Source organism: Lagenorhynchus albirostris, chromosome 12 (genome assembly GCF_949774975.1).
Source record: "Lagenorhynchus albirostris chromosome 12, mLagAlb1.1, whole genome shotgun sequence".
Lineage (NCBI taxonomy): Eukaryota > Metazoa > Chordata > Mammalia > Artiodactyla > Delphinidae > Lagenorhynchus > Lagenorhynchus albirostris.
Genome location: NC_083106.1, coordinates 8,034,180 through 8,041,385, shown reverse-complemented (window position 1 = coordinate 8,041,385; position 7,206 = coordinate 8,034,180). Strand labels below are relative to the sequence as shown.

The following is a 7,206-nucleotide window of genomic DNA, read 5'->3' as shown; positions in this document are numbered from 1 at the left end:
TCACCTGACCTTCGGGGCTTTGCAGCCATCAGTAAAAGGATGGCCACTCTCGGACACACGACCCAAAGGCCTGCATGAAACCATTGCTAGTATGCTCATTTTCAAAGGGAAAATTCCCTCTCTAGAGTGGGGATCTTTACCAAATTGCTTAGTTACCAAGTATGTGTTTGTAGTTATATTTATAAACTCAGTCCTTCCCTCCCTTATTTCAATCACTAGAAACCCTGTCGGTTTACGTCCCGGACACGGCTTTGAGATCAGGCTGACAGAGGTGCTCCTGTCTTAGAGCTGCACAGGGAGGGCTGCTCCCCCAGCACACAGCCATTGCCTGGTTCAGAGGCCGAGCTAACTCGTCACAAGCTGTGCCTCCATCGTCTCACTCCCTTCGTGTCCCCAGTAGACTTGCGTTGAGCACCTACTGCACCAGCCGTTCTGCTGTGCACTGGGGATGCCTGGACAACGTGTAGTAAAACTCGACAACACACGAGGCTCAACTCCAGGGACCTGACATATCCTCATTTCTGTAATCCTCACAACAGTCCTATGAAGAAGACATCAGTGTTCCCATTTTACAGAAGAGCCAATAGAGGCACAGACCACTTTAAGTAACGCGGCCAATGTCACAGTGTGACCCAGTGCTGGCTCTGCCATCTGACCCAGGAATTCTGATGGCAGAGCTCCTGCACTGTAATAAGCCTCACGATCCAGCAGCAGGACCAGGACACAAGCGTAGGTCATTAGCGCGGGGCAGCAGGCTGGGTGACCTCCTAGAGGTGGACTCAGGGGACCGTGGGCCACAGGCGGGCCAACTTTACCTGGGGTCCTCTGCACTGAAGAAACGATGTCCCCAGTTTCTCTCACTGGTCTTTGAGCCCCAGAGCCATCATGACGACGTCTCAGATGTGCCCAGGGCTTCAAGACCAACTTAGGACATGGAGTGGTGAGCCAATGAAAAGTGGCCTCCAGTCTGTGTGCTGTGTGGACATAAGCCTCAGCGTGGCCACTGCACCTGTGGGGGGGTTCAGTGCCTCCACAGCTTTCTTCCTGGTGCAGCAGAGGGGATGCGTCGTCTAGAACAAGTATCGTTTAAGGCCGCAGCCCTGGACACCTCGTTGCCCCCAAGGAGCTGCTAGGCCTGGCCCCCTTAGCAGCTGGAACTTTCTCTCCTTACCCTGTTGCTGAGCTCTTGCTTCCAACCCACCCTCTGGACCACAGCATCCGCTGCTGTGGACACGCACAGGCCTTCACTCACAGACATTTATCAACACCTATCAGGTTCCAGGCACTGGTCCAGGCGCTGGCAATACTGCAGTGAACAAAACAGGAGAATAACTGCCTTCGTGGCGACAGCAGAGGACAGATAACAAAGAAAATACCTAAGTAAAATATACCCCCTTGCTCTCCAAATCGGAACCGAGTTCCTATGTTCGAAGAATGTCAGTCAGACGCTGAGGAACGCTTGTGTGGAGTGTGATGATAAAGAGATGCAAAGCAGAGCAGGGTAAGGGGAATGCGGGGTAGGGGTGGGGCTGCAATTATAAATGGCCTGGAAAGGCTTCACTCAGAAGGGGTCTCTTGAGTAAAGGAGAGAGTGAGCCATGCAAATAACAGCAGCAAGAGTATTCTAGGCAGAGGGAACAGCCAGTGCAAAGGTCCTGAGGCAGAGGTGTGTGTGTCTGTCACGCCAAATGTTCCAAGGCTGTTGGAGAACCATCCAACTTTCTCCCCCTGAGCACGGTATCCTGGAGTCTGGGCGGCAAGCAGTAGGAGGGCTTTGCAGTCAAACAGAAGTGGGTCTGAAGTCTTGCTCTTCCACATACCAACCATGAACAAATGAACTTCAACAAATTCCTTCAACTTCCTGAGCCTTTCCCAGTCTACCAAATGAAAAGTTATAGAACAGAGTTGGAGCAAAATAAGGGGCAGTTACACATGTGCTTCAGGGGAAAGGAGAATCTCACTTTATCCCAGGGTACCATTTTCTGGGGCAGGGGGCGGTGTAGAGGCAGGATTCTAGAAGGGTACCTGGCTTCCTCATCATTCTGTTACCCACCTGGACACACCTACTGCCAGGGGTAATAATAATGACAAGAACCTCACCTACCGCCAGGGGAAGGATGTGCAGGCCACTAAGCATTGTCATGCCTGCTGTCTCACTGGGACATCTCGGCCACCTTCCAGGATTGGTGGAGGATCACCCTTGTTATGCTGCTTGCACGTAAAGATGCTTGAAAGGCAGAGTAGGGAGGTGACTTGGCTAGTCAGTGACAGAACTGGGAGATCGAGGCCATAAGATGGGATTTATTTGAGGACACCCAAACATGAGTGGCCCCGCCAAACACGGGCCCTGCTTTTATATAGTTCCTGCCCAGGCAAGAGCCACCACCCGTTCCCTCCTGGGAATGAACAGAGGCATAAGTATTGGGCCTCCAGGAATCAGAAAAGACTGCACTGGAAGAGGGTGGAGCCCCACCCTTAGCTGGAACAATTCCTCTATCTTGATTTAGATGGAAGAAAAATGGTTATGGGTTTTCAATGTTTGAAAAGTCATGAAGAAGAAACGGCTAGTGTCTTGGTCTGTTCGGGCTGCTGTAACAAAATACCATGGACCATGGTATTTATAAGGTGACTTATAAACACAAATTTACTTCTCACAGTTCTGGAGGCTGGAAGCCCAAAGTCAAGGTGCCAACAGATTCGGCATCTGGTGAGAGCCCACTTCCAGACTGCAGACTGCCGACTTCTCACTGTGTCCTACATGAGGGAAGGAGCGAGGGAGCTCTCTGGGGTCTCTTTAGAAGGGCACTAATCGCATTCGTGAGGGCTCCACCCTCATGACTTAATCACCTCCCCCAGGCCCCACCTCCTAATACCATGATATTAGGGATTAGGTTTCAATATATGAATTTGGGGGGATGCAAACATTCAGACCAGTGGTGAGTGTAAATCCCCATGTGGAGAATGTGAGGTGAGAAAGAAAGAGAGACAGTGGTAGCCCGAGATGGAGCAAAGCCCAAGGAGCTGGAGTGTGTTCACACCTGCGAGGGGACAGTGAGAGAGGGAGAAGGACCTGCAAACCCTGGAAGGAGGGTGAAGCCCAAAGACATGGGCCTCTGAGGAGACAGTGACCTTTGTGACATGGGTCAGTTTTCTTTTTTGTTTTTCTTTTATATATACTTAAAGTGTGTAAATTGACAATGTGATATATGTATACATTGTGAAATAGTCACTACAATCAAGCTAATGAACACATCCATTCCCTCACATGGTAACTGTGTGTGTGTGTGTGTGTGTGTGTGTGTGTGTGTGTATGTGTGTAGTAAGAACACTTAGGATCTACCCTCTTTGCAAATTTCAATTATACAGGACACTGTTGTAACCTATAGTCACCATGCTTTACATTAGATCTCCAGAACCCATTCATCCTGCATAAATGAAACTCGATACCCTTGACCAGAATCTTCCATTTCCCCTACCCCAGTCCCTGGTAACCACCACTCCACTCTCTGCTTCTACGAGTTCAGCTTTTGTAGATTCCACATATAAGTGAGATCATACAGTATTTGTCTTTCTGTGTCTGGCTCATTTCACTTAGTATTGATATAATGTCCTCCACGTCTACCCACATTGTTGCAAATAGCAAGATTTCTTTCTTTTCTGAGGCAGAATAATATTCCCTTGTACATATAGACTGCACTTTCTTTATCCATTCATCTTTCAGTGGACACTTGGGTTGTTTCTCTATCTTGGCTATTATGAATACCACTGCAATCAACACGGGAGTGCAGGTATCTCTTCGAGATCCAGATCAATTCTTTTGGATAAATACTCAGATGTGAGATGGCTGGATAATATGGTGGTTCTATTTTTAAAGTTTTAAGGAAGCTCCATTCTGTTTTCCACAGTGGCTGCATCAGCTTACGAATCCCACCGACAGTGCTCAAGGGTTCCAGTTTCTCCTCATCCTTGACAACGTTTGCTGTCTTTTGTTTTTTTAACAAGCTATCCTAACAGGTGTGAGGCGATATCTCACTGTGGTTTGGATTTGCATTTCCTTCGTGATTATTGGCATTGAGCACCTTTTCATGGATATGTTGGCCATTGTTTGTCTTTTTTAGAAAAATAGGTCGGTTTTCAATGGGAACTAGGGAGGGTTTTTTTTTAAATTTTATTTATTTTTTATTGACATATAGTTGATTTACAATGTTGTGTCAATCTCTGCTGTACAGCAAAGTGACTCAGTTATACATAGATATACATTCTTTTTTTATATTCTTTTCCACTATGGTTTATCACAGGATATTGAACATAGTTCCCTGTGCTATGCATTAGGACCTTGTTGTTTATCCATGCTAAATGTAATCGTTTGCATCTACCAACCCCAAACTCCCAGTCCATCCCTTTCCCAGAACTGGGGAGTTTTAGAACCAAGTAGAACTTTAGAGTGAAGCCATCCAAGCCCTTCAAGGGCTGGAAGGAGCTAACACACAGTAAGGATCTGGGCTGCCCAAGGTCACGGAGTAAGGGGGTGGCAGGCAGAGCTCTTTTTCCTCCAGGAGAGAACTGCTGTTCAAGTTTTCATTCTTGTGCTTCTGAAAATAAGCATCTGAACTGCCAGTGGCAAGTTTCATGGGGTTGTAGTTGGCTGATAACCTTATATCTCTGCGTCCAAAGCTGAGTTAGCCACGCACGGCTCATGACCGATCACTCGCCAGAGACCGCGGCCAGTGACGTCTGCCAGGGGTCATCCCCACAATTAGCGTGGTTGCATTTCTTTGTCACTGACCTGGAAGAAAGAATGGAGAACACACCCGTCTCACTTGACGGATGCTGCCAAGTGAGGCAGGGAAGTTAACATCTTGGAAGAGAGATGCGGAATTCAGTCACTAGGATGAGTTAAACAAATGTTTCGAAGGGGGAAAAACCCGAAAAAACAAAAAACAAGATGAAGTTCACCAGGAATGAAATTAAAAAATAGCACCACATGTGCACAGAGGATAAAGATTCGACAGGTAGAGCTCAGGAGGAAGAAATGCAACTATGAAAAGACAGTTGCTTTCAAAAGTCAGAAAATGACTTTTCCATTACCATCAGTTTTGGTCTCAGAATAGAGATAGTATTATGTCTAACTTAGATCTTTGCTCTTTTAATTGAGCTTAGAAGACCCAGGAATAAGCAAAAAAATGAAAGGAGATGGGAAATATACCCTACATAGGAAAGGTAAAGAATAGAACAAAAATGTTTGAGGGCTATCACGACCATCCCACAATTTTCTAGAAAAAGATATCATGTGAACATATCAATAAATGAACATAATGTCTTAAACTACTGTTTTACAGTGTTCAAAGAATAAGTATTAAGGAAACTGGTTTGTCCTTCACTTTTTAAAAGAATTACTGAAGCCAGGAGCGGTGGAGTTCAGCTGGTCTACAGAGAAGAGCCTGTTGCCTGGAAGAGTTATCAAAATAGATAGTCAAGAGACAGTCAAGAAGAGATGCTGCAGAATTTCCTTCCCTGGAAACTGTTAAAAATAAAAGCACTTGGTTTACTGCTCATGTAAATTCACATCTGGAGAGCAATTTGGTTATTACATGTCTCGAAAGGCTTGTAAATATTCATATCCCTGACCCCAAAATTCCATGTGCAGGACTTTACCACAAAGGCTGAGTTGTAATTCCCACTCCTTTATTTAATGGTTCTGTGACACTGGATATCTCTGAGCCTGATGGATTTTCTTGATCCATTAAATGGACTAAAAATATCAAATCAAAAATTGGGTTGAGATAATCAAGGTATGTACCTATGCATAACTGAATCACTTTGTTGTACAGCAGAAATTAACACAACATTGTAAATCAACTATACTTCAATAAAATAAATTATTTAAAAATAATCAAAGCAATGCATGTCCTATGTTTAGCATAGTAACTAAAAAATAATAAATGCTTAACAAATGATAGTTGTTTACAAGGCTATTCTTATATGCGTCCACTGAATTATGTAAAACTAGAAAATAATATTAATTGGATAATAGGTAATAAATTAAATATATATTGGTAAATCCATGCTATAACAACTGCTTAACTACTAAGATAACATCATAAAAGACTTGAAAAGTGGGACAAGTTCATGATATATTTATTTGTGTATTCTGGTACATTCTCAACATATGTAACTTATAAATCAATCTGAAAGCAATACCACAAAGTTTTCTCAGGGGTTATATCTGGGTGGTGCAATAACAAGTGAATTTTTTTATGTTTATTTTTTTCTATATTTTCTGAATTATCTACAATGAACACACATTACTTTTGCCAGCAAAAATTACGAATTGGGGGCTTCCCTGGTGGCACAGTGGTTGAGAGTCTGCCTGCCGGTGTAGGGGACACGGGTTCGAGCCCTGGTCTGGGAGGATCCCACATGCCGCGGAGCAACTGGGGCCGTGAGTCATGGCCGCTGAGCCTGCGCGTCCGGAGCCTGTGCTCCGCAACGGGAGAGGCCGCGACAGTGAGAGGCCCGCGTAACGCAAAAAAAAACAAAAAACAAAAAACTGGGGCTTTGAGTGGATAGGAAAATTTACCAAGATCATAGCATGTGCTAAAGTCTGCATTCAAATCCAGGGTTGTATGACTTCACAGCCTGTCTTTCCACTACAGTCTAAAATAGGATATCTCTAAAAAAATAAATTCAATTAAATCAAATAAGACATCTCTGACAAATACATTAGAAATTATTACTATTTACCAGTTACCTAAAAATACAGTTCAATTAATTTTACTCTGGATCCATGGAATGAAGGCAGTGAGGGAAATAGTTTGTCTAATTTGGAAAAGAGAGAGAGTTGGGTTTTTGGAAGTCTTTTAACTTGAAGTCCCTTAAGAGAGTAGCATGCCAAGTTTCAGGACCAAGCTAAGAAAGAAGCGTTTAAATCCTAATTTCATTTTAAAAGAATTAAGTGTTTTATTAAGGTCTAAAATAGAGCTTAAGACATAGAGTCCAAAGTTTAACTACCCTGAATTTAGGCAGGAACAATACAACCAAAAAGAATTTAAGTAATAATCTGGATAATTGGGGGAAATAGTTTGTAATTTAATATATAAAATAAAGTTTGGCAGCAGAAAATTCCCACTTCACATTTGTTATGCCAGCAGTGCCTTAGCTACATCCTTTTAAACTCATACTTTAGTTTCTAGAACTGCCAACTTC

The 7,206-nt window shown here is 43.9% G+C and overlaps 1 long non-coding RNA gene across 1 annotated transcript in view; it reads right to left on the bottom strand.

The window, feature by feature from the left end:
• Positions 1-4,211: 4,211 nt before the first annotated feature.
• LOC132530730 (uncharacterized) overlaps positions 4,212-7,206 on the bottom strand; it is a 92,648-nt gene continuing 89,653 nt past the window's right edge. Inside the window, exon 11 of the long non-coding RNA XR_009543872.1 lies at positions 4,212-4,786. This is a non-coding gene — a long non-coding RNA (uncharacterized LOC132530730). The remainder of the gene's footprint in view (positions 4,787-7,206) is intronic.